The following is a 13,676-nucleotide window of genomic DNA, read 5'->3' as shown; positions in this document are numbered from 1 at the left end:
TGAAGCCCGAAAATGTACAATAGCTTTCTCAAATGCAAAAACCAACCCTTCATACTTCGAAAGGAGAAGTATCTATAAATTTATTTACAAAATATCCTGTCATAAACGATTAGGATGTAATTTAGGAATTTTTAAACTAATTATATGTCTAATTTACAAAAATATAGGAAAAATTGAACTGCTTGGATTGCTGGCACTATTTCTGTGGAGACTATTGCTGATATGGCCCTTGACTTCTATTGCGTTGTTTGTCCTGCTGTTGAAGAGGAATTGACTATTTACTCAAGTAACTGGCATATTTTTTCCCACCTGTCTTCACTTGGGATTGGCAATTTGAGAAGCTTCCTGTAAATTTCATCTACCTCTGTATATTTTGAAAAGGTGGGCTTAGTGATAAAAATATATTTGATTTCGTGTTGGATGTCTAAATCAAATTCCAATGCCTCTAGGAAGGCTTTCCCTGTTATACTCCCATGTATTCCTGCAAATTTGTCAGTCTCTAGCAATGGCCATCAATTTATGGTTGTACTTGGGCAACGTCATTAATTTGTCATTCAACACCAGCAAACCTGGAAGTCCCTTTTGACTGAGGACCTCAAACTTGTCGAAGAATCTCTGGACACCATTCTCCAGAACTTGACACTTTTTCTCTACCTACAACATAAGATTTCTCTTGGTCAATAATTTCTTGATTTCTAATATGGTCTCAGTTATGTCTTCTATTTATAGTTCTTCCAACTCGTATCAATTTTTAGAATTTAGAAATTTGATGAGGTCTATGGCTTCAGTTAGCTTGTTCCCTAGCATTTCCCTAATTTCTTGAATGACTCCTCTTGATTTATGAATCAGCTCATTCTGCTAAAAAATAATCTATATTAATGGACAGATCTATGTCATTGATTTGTTGATACCTATCCATATATTATTCTTAGCTTGAGCTAAGGTATGAGTTTTGAAAACTTCCTTTTCCAATTTTTATATCCCTTGCATCAACCTCTGGTATTTTTGTACCTCTGTTAATTGAGAATTTTCAATTCTCGCTTTTTGTTCCTGTAGAGTCCTCACCTGTCCATGTAGTTTCTTGATTCCCTCCCCTTGTAAGGAAATATCTTCCATGTCTTTTACCAGTTTACTTGAGTCATCTGAAGTTGGTGCAGGGGGTGTTGTAGATGTATAAACTCCTACTGTATTTAGTGTAGTCGTTGCTTCTGTAGTTGATATAGAAGCTCCTATTTTCACTATTGTTTCAAGAGGTACTGCATCAAATGGGATTATGGCTAGTTGTGCAATATGTTCTTTCTCCTTGATAATCTAGTCCATTTATGCTCCCATGTCACTTATCTATGCATTTTGCTCCATAATTACTTTGAGAATGTCTTTATTTTGGCTCTCTATAATCCCCACTTCTTTTGCTTGTGGATCCTAGGTTACTGACACTCTCAAATATTTTTGAAGTGGTGCTATGTCAACATTGTTCTTCTTAACCATTTTTCTGCTCCCTTAACATTGCTTGGGTCATATCTCATCTTAATGACCAAGTCTTCCAAGAATTTTACCTTATTATATTTTTTTAAAGAAGAAACATTTTCAAGTTTTAATTGGGATTGAATATCAGTGAGGGATACCTTCAATTTGGAAGAATTCATTATAGTACTTGTCAATGTACAATAGATCATCCCCTTAGTCTTCCTTTTCATGTCCATGTGATCAACAGGATGGAAATCCTCTGCATCAAACTCAAATGTAGTTTTCTTATAATCTACTGCAGATTTAGGGTGGAGGACCTATGCTTGTAAGAATTCCATCTCCATTCTTCCTTTCTTGGTGTCGAAGGCAAACAATATCTTATGCTAGGTAGAGGAAGTCTTTTTCCGAAATTGATCATAAGTGTTGAGTTTGAGAAGCTCATTTCTATGTTTTATGTCCTTATACTTGTCAAAGATGCTTGTTTCCATTTTACCTTGGATTTATTCTAGTGTCTGAGTTGTATCTGGATTCTCCAGTGAGACTGAAGAGAATGGAGATCCTGTAAAGATACTATCCCTTGGTGGAAAATGTGGAGCCTTGAGTATTATAAGAGCTTTCCCTGCTCCTTTTAAAAAATCTATCTTATGATTTGTCCTTGCTTTCTTGGTGTAAATTTTTAATTTTTTGGTTGAAACCTATGTGATTGAAGGATAGTCTTCTTCTCGTGGCATCTTCTCTGCTTTTTCCTGAGGTGTGGAATTTTGTGAAGTAGAGGTAGATAGAAGTTTATCCTCTGCTTCATGTAGAGTATTTTCTTCCCACTCATCTTGGTTCATGTATTTCACAATTTCAGGCCTCTGAGTGTGAACATTTGGACTGGTTTTTTGTTACACTCTTAGTTTAGACATCATAGCAAATGGGTCATATGACCAAGTGAATCTCAAGGGGAAATTCATTTGTTTTAGGAGGATATCTACCTCCTCTCATATTCTCCTGTTGTTGCAAATAAATGGTCCTATCTGAGCTTTTATTCCGAATTGTCATTTCTTCTTAGCTAACACAAAATGGACCTCATCTCAGTATATCATTTTCCTGAGGTACTCTAAAAAAAAGAATCTCATTGGGAGATACCTAGGTAGTTTATAAGGTGGCATCACACACCCATACACTCTTATATCAGAGTAATTATGGTATAAATACTAGTCACCTGTTCTGACCTACTCACTTAGGTATAAAATCTTTTGAATCTCTGCATTGGCCCTGGGTATTGTGTCACTACTCAACAAACTTGTAGCTTGATGAATAAATTAATCAATAAAGCCTTTGAATTTGTGTTCTTCTAAATTCCTTCTTTGCATGGAAGTCCAAAAAATGACTGAGTCTGAATCACCTTGTTCATTCAATTTTTTGTACTGCCAATGGGAACTTCTCTACTTCATAAAATAGAAACATATACACACAAGTAAAGGCATACTTGAAAATTCATTCATTTTGAAGTTTAAGGTATTGTTCATGAAAGCTCTCAGCAAGGAACTGACAAAAATTGGAAATTATTTAGGGCTTTTCTTCAGTGGAGAAAACGGACAGAAAAACTAAAATAGGTTCATCTACCCATTCATCTAACACCGTAGAAAACATGAGAGTATGGAAATGATTTTCTTAGCTTTAACTGATATGGTGGATTCTTTTTTTGGGAGTTGGACATCTTCAGGTAGGAATATTTCAAAATTCTTGGATCTCTAGGAACTGGTCAACTTCTGGTATAATTCATTTAGGGATTCCATTGAGAAAGGAACAGTGGAATCATTCTAAGGGATCTACAACATTTGGTTAATTGACTGAGGGGTGATTTTGAATAGAATTTCACCATTATGGGCCACAATGTCTCTCTAGCTTGGCAAATAACAATCCTTGCATTTGTGGACAAATTCAGGGAAGTGATGTGTTTGGGGAAACATGTAGAGGGGTAAATTAGATTCCTAGAGGCCAATTTCATCTTTGTGGTCTAGGAAGACATCTTTGATACAACTCTATAATTCCAATAAATCGAATTCACACTTCAGACCTAATATTTTATAGTGTTTTTTAGCTAGGGGGTTGTGAACAAGGTCAACTGATGGGATAATCATAGGATTTTCATTATTAACATTGGTTTTTTCTGTTCGGATCCATATTGGGAATTTTGAAGGAATTTGGGAAAGGCTGAAGAGTTGTACAATTTACCCGGGAATATTTTGACAATGAAGGTTGGCGATGATGGTGAAGCTAGTGCTACTGCGCCCTCATTTTTTGCTCAATGTCGGGACAATTTAACTCTACTAATTGAGATTGAGAAAATAGAACTGAACATCACAAGATCAGATTTAGGAAAGGGTGTAACATGAATGGATAACGATATTTTTATGGTTAATGAATCATCCGTTAAAGTCATGAGACCATTAGGAGGTTGAACGCTAATTTAGAGGAAGATTAAATGCATAAAGGGTAGGGGGAATGGTTGGACAGGTGTTGCACAAGGATTAGTGGTGTAGGTGCAAGGAACTGTTGGTAGGAAGGAGAGGTTTAGGTAGTTTTTGGAGGGGGGGGATGGTGGTATATGGTATGGAGAGGGTGGGGCTGAAAAAGAAAAAGAAGGTTACACATAAGGTGGGGTCAGGTTGATTGAAACAACCTTTTCGCACCCCCCCTCTGCTGATAATGGTAGGAACGACATGGGGGGCGAAAAGCATTGTAGACTGTTTATCACCATCGTAAAGTACACATAGCTTAGATTGGCCTTGCCATTTATCTGTTAAATGAAAAAACATGGTTTTGTTTTGAATTTTTGTTTATAGGTGCCCAAATTTAGGAGAAAGCTTATATCACCTAAAAGCATGAGTAATACAATTTTAATGTCTTTAGTCCTAATTTTTTAAAACAAGGCATATCTTCTACGATCCAAGGGTTCATTTAAATTTGCATACCCTTATTATCTTCCTTTGAAGCAGATATTCATCCTAATCTATGTTCTAACCTACAAAGTTAAATTATTAATCCAGCTTAAACAATTGGATCAATTTCTTCACCTATCTACACAATTTTAACCAAGTTTAAACAATTTCGTTATATTAATCTCTAGTCTAACAATAGAAATTCAAATGTTTTTTACCAAGATTATATTGTATGACTCAAACAAAGGTCTATGGTTGTGACATTTAAAACAAGCTGCACGCAATTCCTAATTTATTTTTCAAACAAAACTATTTTTCTCTTGTGGAATTTGAATTTGCATCACTTTCACTCTCTTTTTTTTTTTTTAATGAGGTTCTCTTCATCTTTTGTTTTTATTCTTTTATTCTATTTTTATTTTTATATACCCTCTTTAGATTTTTTATTTTTCTTTTTATTATTTCTTTTTCGAAATCATTTGCAACATGCAATATTATTTACAATTTGATATACTAAAAGAAAATATTCAATCATCATTTGATCATATGAATCATAGGACCCTAACATCTTCCTCACTATTTATTTTCCCCTTATCCTTCTCATATTTACCCCCCTGACTCTCCCTCCTCTACCTCTCCCCCTCTGCCCCCTATGGATACAAAGCCTTCCTATGATTTGCAGTCATGTAGCAAATATTTTGATTTTCCTCCATACAGAGGATGCCTCACCTTGATTTTACAGCGCCTAATCCTATGGTTCAAAAATTTAATATACCTAAAGCCCAAGAGAAGGCTTTACAATATATCAACAAAAGGAAAAAATTACCCATTTCATTGGCCCTTATAGCAGGTAAAGCCTTAGCAGGGCTATCAAAGATAATTATGTTATGCACTAATGGCTCAGGTTTGGGGTTTGCTTGCAAAGGTATAACTCTAAAAAGGTTTATTATTAGCTACAAACTTGATCCTCTAGGGCCATGATGGGCATATCCATTTTATAAAATGTGCATATAGCAGGTAAAGCCTTAGCAGGGCTATCAAAGATAATTATGCTATGCACTAATGGCTCAGGTTTGGGGTTTGCTTGCAAAGGTATAACAATAAAAAGGTTTATTATTAGCTACAAACTTGATCCTATAGGGCCATGATGGGCATATCCATTTTATAAAATGTGCATATTTCACCTATCATAGTTGTGGATGATGTTTTTTTGTGCATACAACGAATGTATATGAATAAGAAGGTCATGAAATAGATTTTGGACTCATTTCGGTATGGAATGAAATCTAAGATTTGGCTCATTCATTACTACGTTACCCTTTCTATATTATACCAAATCCATTTAGGATAGCCTAAGATATTTTTAATCCATTTTAAGCCAAACAAAAATAGGAAGATGGATTGTGATTGGCTTGTAAAGAAGATTTGAAGCTTTTATAAAATTGTGGACACATCGCCTTCCATCTTAGGTAGGGTGCCTAATTCTTATGAAGTATGTTTTACAAAGTATTCATGTATAATGTATTTGCATTACACCAATGAAAAAATGCATCATCAACAGTGTATGCAGCCTCAATTACAAGTTGTTATGGATGGGAATCAGACGAGATATGTGAATTTCTCTAACCAATTGGTCCAAACTAGTGGACCCTAAAGAACCGGAGGGATGGGGCTTAAATTATATACATCTATTTGCATAATATCTCATAGGTAGGAAGTCGTATATATAACTAATTTTCAATTAAATTTATACTAAAGTCACATAGTGAATGTATTTAAATTGATCATATTTCCTTGACTGGATCATATTTACCAATAGACCACCAAAAGGATCCATCATTTCAAAATAATGTTGGATTGTTTCCCAATGTGAAGGTTTGTATCTCTTAGAAAGTGGGGATGGTAGTCATGTTTGTATTATAAGAGACACACAAATTGTGGTAGGAAATTATTATTCACTCTCCCCACCATTTTTATAGATATTGGAGGTGACAAACATCCTACCACTATATGACATGGGTTTTAGGATCCCACAAGCTCGAGGTAGGGAACCTTTGAAACATGTCCATTCATTTAGACTAGAAGGTGAATTTGCAAGAAATGGAGGAGGAATGGGGAACTATATAATTTTTCCTCTACTCAACTTCATCACAATCAATTTAGAATCCCTGGATACACTCTCTTGGTCTTTGCGTCCCACGATTATTCAATTTAATGATGATCGATTTGGATATAAATGCAAGTTTTTATATTTTCCTAAAGTATTGTCTGTGAAAATAATACATTTTGTTTAATGTAATGGACATTATGTATGAATTGAAAGACAAGGGGTTACCAATAACTATCCCATTCCGTTGACAAAGAGCCTCTTATTCATATATAATAAAATACAATTTAATTTATATTTTTGTTTTTCCCAATGTCATAGTGAAATGTTACACCATTGATTAAATATTATAATGAAGAGGTGGAAATTGATGATATAAAAAATTAATCCAAATCTCATATACAAATTCTCTAATAAAAATTTAATTTATATGAATATGGTTATAATATATATGTCAATTTTTCAATGAATAATGGATTTAAAATATCACAATAATTGCACTGTCACAAGTCAATGTTTCTAAAAAAGAGAAAATGGATACTAGGATATTGTATATTAATGTGCACCACTCTCAATACAAGTTTTTCAACAATGATATTTATAATAATAAAAATGGTATTCTGGTGCACTTGTAAAATAAATACATACAAAGAATATATACATTTCATGAACCTGTGTGATTCTCCTCTAACGCATCAGTGCATCGTTACCTCTAACACACTGGTGTGTTAGATTAATGTAAAAGCACCGATACTACAAGATTTATTTTTCCTTCCCATGTGGCTTTTTTGAAAAGAATAACATCAGGCCTTCTGAAAACACATAAGCACAGGGGTGATATACATTTTAAGCATCAGTGTTGTATATACAACTCATCAACATTAGTGCATTGTTACAGTTAACAACCTGATAACTTGGAGAAGATAAAAGAACTAGGGTTGCAATATTTTTTTACCTTCCCTAGTGCCATTCCTGAAAATAACTTCCCAGGGAATTTTTTGAAGACATAAGCATGGGGTGATATACTAGGCATTGGTTTTATTTTCATTCAATTCCCAAATGCATGGTATCATAGATTATATGAGGCAATGTATTTTTTTTAAGTTAGTATTCTATTCATTAATAAAAAAGGAATTACATAGATATCAAAAAATGTATGGTCTCACTCCAACGAGGTTTGTTGACCAAAAATAGCTGGGAATTGCATACAATAAAAAAAAAATGCTAAGGGAAGAAGCCTAGAGCCTCGAAGGCCAAAAGAACCAAAATACATGAAAAATATACAAAACACCTATCACCATGCTTAATCATATGAAGTAATAGTGGATGTATTATCTGGCTCCCTAGAGGGGGAGGAGGGTAATATGAACATCTAACATGCTACTCAAAATGAGCTAGTGAGATTTCCAACTTTTCTACATTTAGAGTGAGAATATTTTTCCCCCACAAAATCACCAGCATTCTTTCTTGTAGAAGACATTGAAAATATTGCAGCTTATTAAGCATCTCCATTGCAACTTCATGCTCTTCCTTGCGAGTCCTAACCTACACCTCCAGAATAACCTACTGATATTTCGCCAGATTTGACTAAGGATTGGAATGACTAGAAGCGATAGCTTTCCCGTGACCAATTGTTCCTCCACTACTGTGCCGATTACAATCGCCCCGGCTGTTGCCACCTCATATTTGGGCAACTTGCAACCGCCTGTAGCCACAACCGCATGCCTATCACCATATTGAAATAAGATAGAATGGATATATTTGGTGGTTGAGCTATCCTCAAACAGAATGAGATTCTCCAAGGTTGAATGCAAACAATAATACCCTTGACACAGTAGAGACCCAAGCACTTACCACCCCCATAGAATAGTAGAACCCAAATTCTAGACAAGCACATGTAGGCACCACCGCCTCAGCTCTAAATTTTGTTGAACCCCAACTAAGGATAAGGGAACCCTATGATCCCAGATAAAAACCTATCCACACTCATCCTGAGCTAGGACAAACATGCAACAAGATGCTTCACTATTCAAACCAAGAGGATAAGAACAAATATCCAAACCAAAATGCACCCTCGGAAAATATGAGTCGACCTAGGAAGGTACAAATCTGAAATACCAAGGCAGTTGTACACAGAGTGTACACCACGTAAATGATCATTTGGTCTAAGGAGTCTACAAGCAACCATCCCTAGAGCGATAAGGGTAGGGGAAATACTTTTAATGTGATGAAAAAACCAAATACAACAAAAAAGGAGATAGACCACAAGCCAAACCATCTTACCTCCCTTAAACGACAAGCTAATTTCCCAAAGAGTCCATGCCCCTAGGAATTTATAGTGCCTCGGGCTACACCAACTCTCTACCTCCACCTAGAACCTAGCACCCACCCATGGGAAAACAACACTCGCCACTGAACATTCTATCACTTCTCCTGTGTTCTCATAATAACTTGGGCCTCTCAACATATTTTGCATTACGTTTCTAGTTTTCCACTACCTTTCCCATGCAACCATATCACACGCACGGACGAACAAAATTAACATAACTAGATGCACAATGCCTCCAGCTAGATGTAAATAGATACCTTGTAAAAAAAATAATATAAGGCCAAGGTCATGGGACACATATTCCAAAATTAATGTTGGGGAAAAACATCCTAGTTTCGATGTTCATTTCATTTATTATGGACAAATGAAATTGGTGAAGGAAATGGAAAAGGATTTGAAAAATCAAAGTGACATTAATTGGCATTTTATTTAGGAAAATAAAGGAAATTAGGAGAAAAGGAAGGTGAAAGGTCATAGGTTACATGTGAGGAGGAAATTGAAGGAAAATAATGGAAAATGAAGAAATTAGAGGCCTCATTAAAAAAAAAAGGCTTATGAGGATTAGTTGGTAGCGTTTTTCAAAGTTTATCTTGAAACTCTCTCTCTTTACTCTCTCACTCTCACAATATTTGCTACTTAGAGAATTATTGGTGAACTTTCGCATTGGAGGAGAGAAGGCGAAGGAAGGATAAGAATGTAAGACGAAGAAAAGATCAAACAAGGAAGAAAAATATCAAGCAACTACAGTTGGATTACTTACAGGTATCAATTTGCATGTGTGACTTCCTTGCTATATTTGGGATGCATGTGTGTATTTGGTTCTCTTACTATCAGTGGCATCAGTTTTCCCAAGTGTTACAATGTTCATCCTTGCCTTGATATTTTTGGATAGCCATGGTGTGATGGTGGTTTATATTGTTTGGTTGAGTTGGATTGCCATATGGTATCAAGGTTAAGTGTGGTGGTCTCTGAAAATTAACACAAGGCCTAGTGATACCTAGGCTGGTATATGGTGGGATTGCAGTAAATCTGTATTTTGTGTGCCTTGGTAGGCCTAGGAATACTCAACTAGCGAATGATAGGATATACGGTAAATCATAGAGGTGTGTGACCTTGATGAGGCATAGTAGTCATGAACCAATGAATGTTGGTATATATGGTAAATCTTGGAGGGTGGAGTCTTAATTAGGCCTTAAAATCCTTAACTGATGAATGATAGGATATACGGTAAATCCTAGAGAATGGAGTCTAGATTAGGCCTAAGAATTCTTGATTGATGAATGGTGAGATATACAGTAAATCTTAGATACTAGGAGATAGATAAATTCCTCACAGTGTAGGGGGAGAAATATGGAGGCATCCATGCATGTTTAGGGCCTAGTGATACTATGGGGATTCCAGTAAAGCCTGAGGAAGCCGTGGTTGGTTTTGTTGTGAGTCCCACATTCATGCTTGGAATATGGCATGGGGGTGATTGGCTAAAAGAAATATTTGGTTCAACGTAATCTATGGTGAGGTTGTACATGGAATTCCCTATCTTGGTTGGATTTTTCTTATGATAATAAAAACTCTTTCCCTCTTTTGTTCTATGTGTAAATGTACTTGTTAATATGTGATTTTTTATGGTTGTGTTATCCTTATTATTTTGTTCGTTATATGTTGGTTATAAGCATGGTTTATGACAGACTTTGGTTATGAATCTCATCATGTTTTGATTATTAAATGAATGAATGATGAATGTATGGACTAATAGATGTTATTTCAACTATTATGAGAAGGAAGTACACTTTGTTGGTGATTTTGAGTATCAGGCCCCTATGTTCATATGTGTATTTACGACCTATAGATTTCATGTTCATCATATGTTTGACAGAGTGTATGTCATGGCTAGGCCTTTTTAGGTCATGTTCTTGTCTAATATTTGTATTGAAGTCTTTCTCCTTCTGTCATACATTGTTCTAGAAATTTTCATTACGTTCTAGGTAGAGGTCGAGATCCTAGCCTCAGAACGTGGCTTAAATCTCAGGGTCGCAGGGAACAAACCTAGGTGGAAAGGATTGTAGTCTCTCCCTTGTAGGAATCATGCATGCAGCTGGAGGGTTTTAGTCGAAATCATGTAGTGTTGTGCCAACGTCTGATATATTACGGCACTGAAAAAATTGGTTTAATTCAGGTTATGGCCACATGGAAGGGTGGTTTAGCCCTTCGGGGTCCTATATCACCTAACAAGAAAGTCAACAAGGGTTTTTCTTTTTCTATTACATTTGCTTAAGGTGATCTAGGAGGTTGAATCATATCATAGTAAATCTTTAGCACATGTTTAACCCTGTAGGTAGGTAACTTGGGTAAATATCGGAGGAGAGCACTACAAAGTGTTATCTGAGCATGGTTCAACACTTGGACTTATGGGAAAATATGTTTATCATGAATACATGTCAGTTGCATACGTGTTCATTATACTTGTAGTCTATGTGATTTTTATGTATGCATGGTGATGGTCAGTGTTACAATTGCATTATCATGTAGAAGTTGATGATGTTGTTGTTGGGATCTGTTTGTCATGAATGCATGTTGCTTGTATATGAATTTTTTATGCATGTGAGTGTCCATATGGTGTTATGCATAAATTGCCATGGTTATGGTATGCATGCATGACACGTCAGGCATTCATCATGTTGGTCATTATGTAGTTTATGTCATCATGATGTTGTTGTTTGTTATGATGCTAATGTGTTGGCTTAGATAGAGCAGAAGATGGAGATCATCAAAGAAAGGTTGCAGCAATGGACCTTGAGGTAAGAGTTGATTGTCATATAGGTTTGTATGGTGGTTATGCAGGTATGTTAGTTAATGGTTGTTATAAGCATTAGGTTCATGTACATGTTTTTTAGTCTATGGTTGTTGTGGTTGCATGTATGACAAATGTTAGTTAATCAGTGAGATTATATGCATATGTGTTGGATAGTCATGAATGATAGTAACTTATTGTTGTATTCATTATGGTCATATGCATGATGAGTATGGTTATGCCTATGATATCTAGGTATGAGCTAACATTTTTGTGATGCTCTATTGTACTAATCTAGATTGATTGTGCATATGCGATTGTTATGCATGAATGCCAATTTTTTATGAGATTATGATGTGAAAGCATTAGCTAGTTACTGTGATGGTCTCATAATCTTACTTATGTTTCATTTGATGTGTTGTGAAGTTATATCGTGCTAATATATATTGATTGTGCAGACAAGATAGCCTCCCTTAGATACATTAAGGTATGAGTTTTCTTATGTTGTCTATTTCATGTTTGAATGTTTGATTATGTCATTTATTTCATTCTTGAATTTTTTGTGTCTATTATGTCATCTATCTATTGTGTGAATGTTTTATTACTTGCATGATATGAGTATATGTCTATAACATTACATGAAGGAATGATCTTGTTTTGAGATGGTTGTAGTAAGACATATGTACCGAGACAACTGATATGGGCTTGAGTGTATGTGTGCTATAGTTGTAGTAGTATGAATAATAACTATTAGTTTATTATGACATGGTTGTTAGTATTGGGAAATATTGATTCAATTAATAGACATGATGTTTTGATCCTTGGAAAATGTGGCTGACAGGTGTAAATAGTTGTAGGGTAACTTTTATGAAACCAACTCACCAAAAGATAGAAAAGATAGATCAATGCCTTAGAATTAAGCCTCTTCAAGGGGGAAACCTCCTTTACATTACAGAAATGAACAATTCGTCGATGATTCAAATGACCAAACCTCCTTTCTATATATAGGAGTCTAAGGGGTCACAATATAACCAAGTCGACGTAAGAATAATAATATAAAGGCACAAAAATAACAATAGAGGGATTCTATGGGGCACAATAATAACAATATGGGGGCAATAGTGGCACAACAATATTAATAAGGGATACAACTACAATAGTAATGGGGCAATCACTAGTATTATAGGGACCTAACATGCCCCTCTCCTTCAAAAAAGTGTTGTCCTCAACGCTTGAGTAGTTTTGGATGCTTCTGTATAAAATTCTCATCCTACCATGTGGAATCCTCAGCGGATAAGTTCTTCCACTTGATGAGATACTTTGAAATTGATCGATTTTGTCGCTGTAGAGTTCTTGCTTCTATAACTGCTTCTCGTTCCAATATAATTTTTCCTTCGTCATCAAGTTCTAGCAATAGTGTTTGAACTAGGAGCTTGTAGCCTATAGCCTTCTTTAAACGTGAAACATGGAAAACTGGGTGTACTCGAGAAGCTGCAGGAAGCTCCAATTTGTATGCCATAGTACCAATATTTCGCGACACCTTGTACGGACCATAATAATTTGGTGATAATTTATTATCCTTCTTAGCTTCCTTGAGGGACATTTTTTTATATGGTTGTAGCCGTAGGAATACCCAGTCACCTACATAAAAAATTCTTTCGTTGCGATGTTGATTTTCCTGTTCTTTCATTCTATTCTACGTCAACACGAGGTTATCCTTTAAGAGTTGGAGAACTTGTTGTTGATGTTCGATGTGATGTTCCACTGCTTGAACCTTATAATTTTCTCTTAAATATGATGTGATGGATGGTGGCTGACATCCATAAAGTACCATAAATGAGGTCATTTTTTCTACAGTATGGAAGGAAGTATTTTACCACCATTCAGCTAGAGGCAACCGTTTGACCCATTGTTCCTGTTTATCAGACACAAAGCAATGAAGATATCCTTCCAAACATTTTTTACTATCTCAATTTTCCCATCAGATTTAGGATGATAAGATGAGATATGAGTTAACTGAGTACGAAGACAATAAAATAATTTTGTCCAAAAATTTCT

Source organism: Pinus tabuliformis, chromosome 2_1 (assembly GCF_031772625.1).
Source record: "Pinus tabuliformis cultivar Carrire ecotype Pingquan chromosome 2_1, CPIR1, whole genome shotgun sequence".
In the NCBI taxonomy this organism is placed as follows: Eukaryota; Viridiplantae; Streptophyta; class Pinopsida; order Pinales; family Pinaceae; genus Pinus; species Pinus tabuliformis.
The sequence above is the reverse complement of the archived record's forward strand: the minus strand, read 5'-3'. Positions refer to the sequence as shown.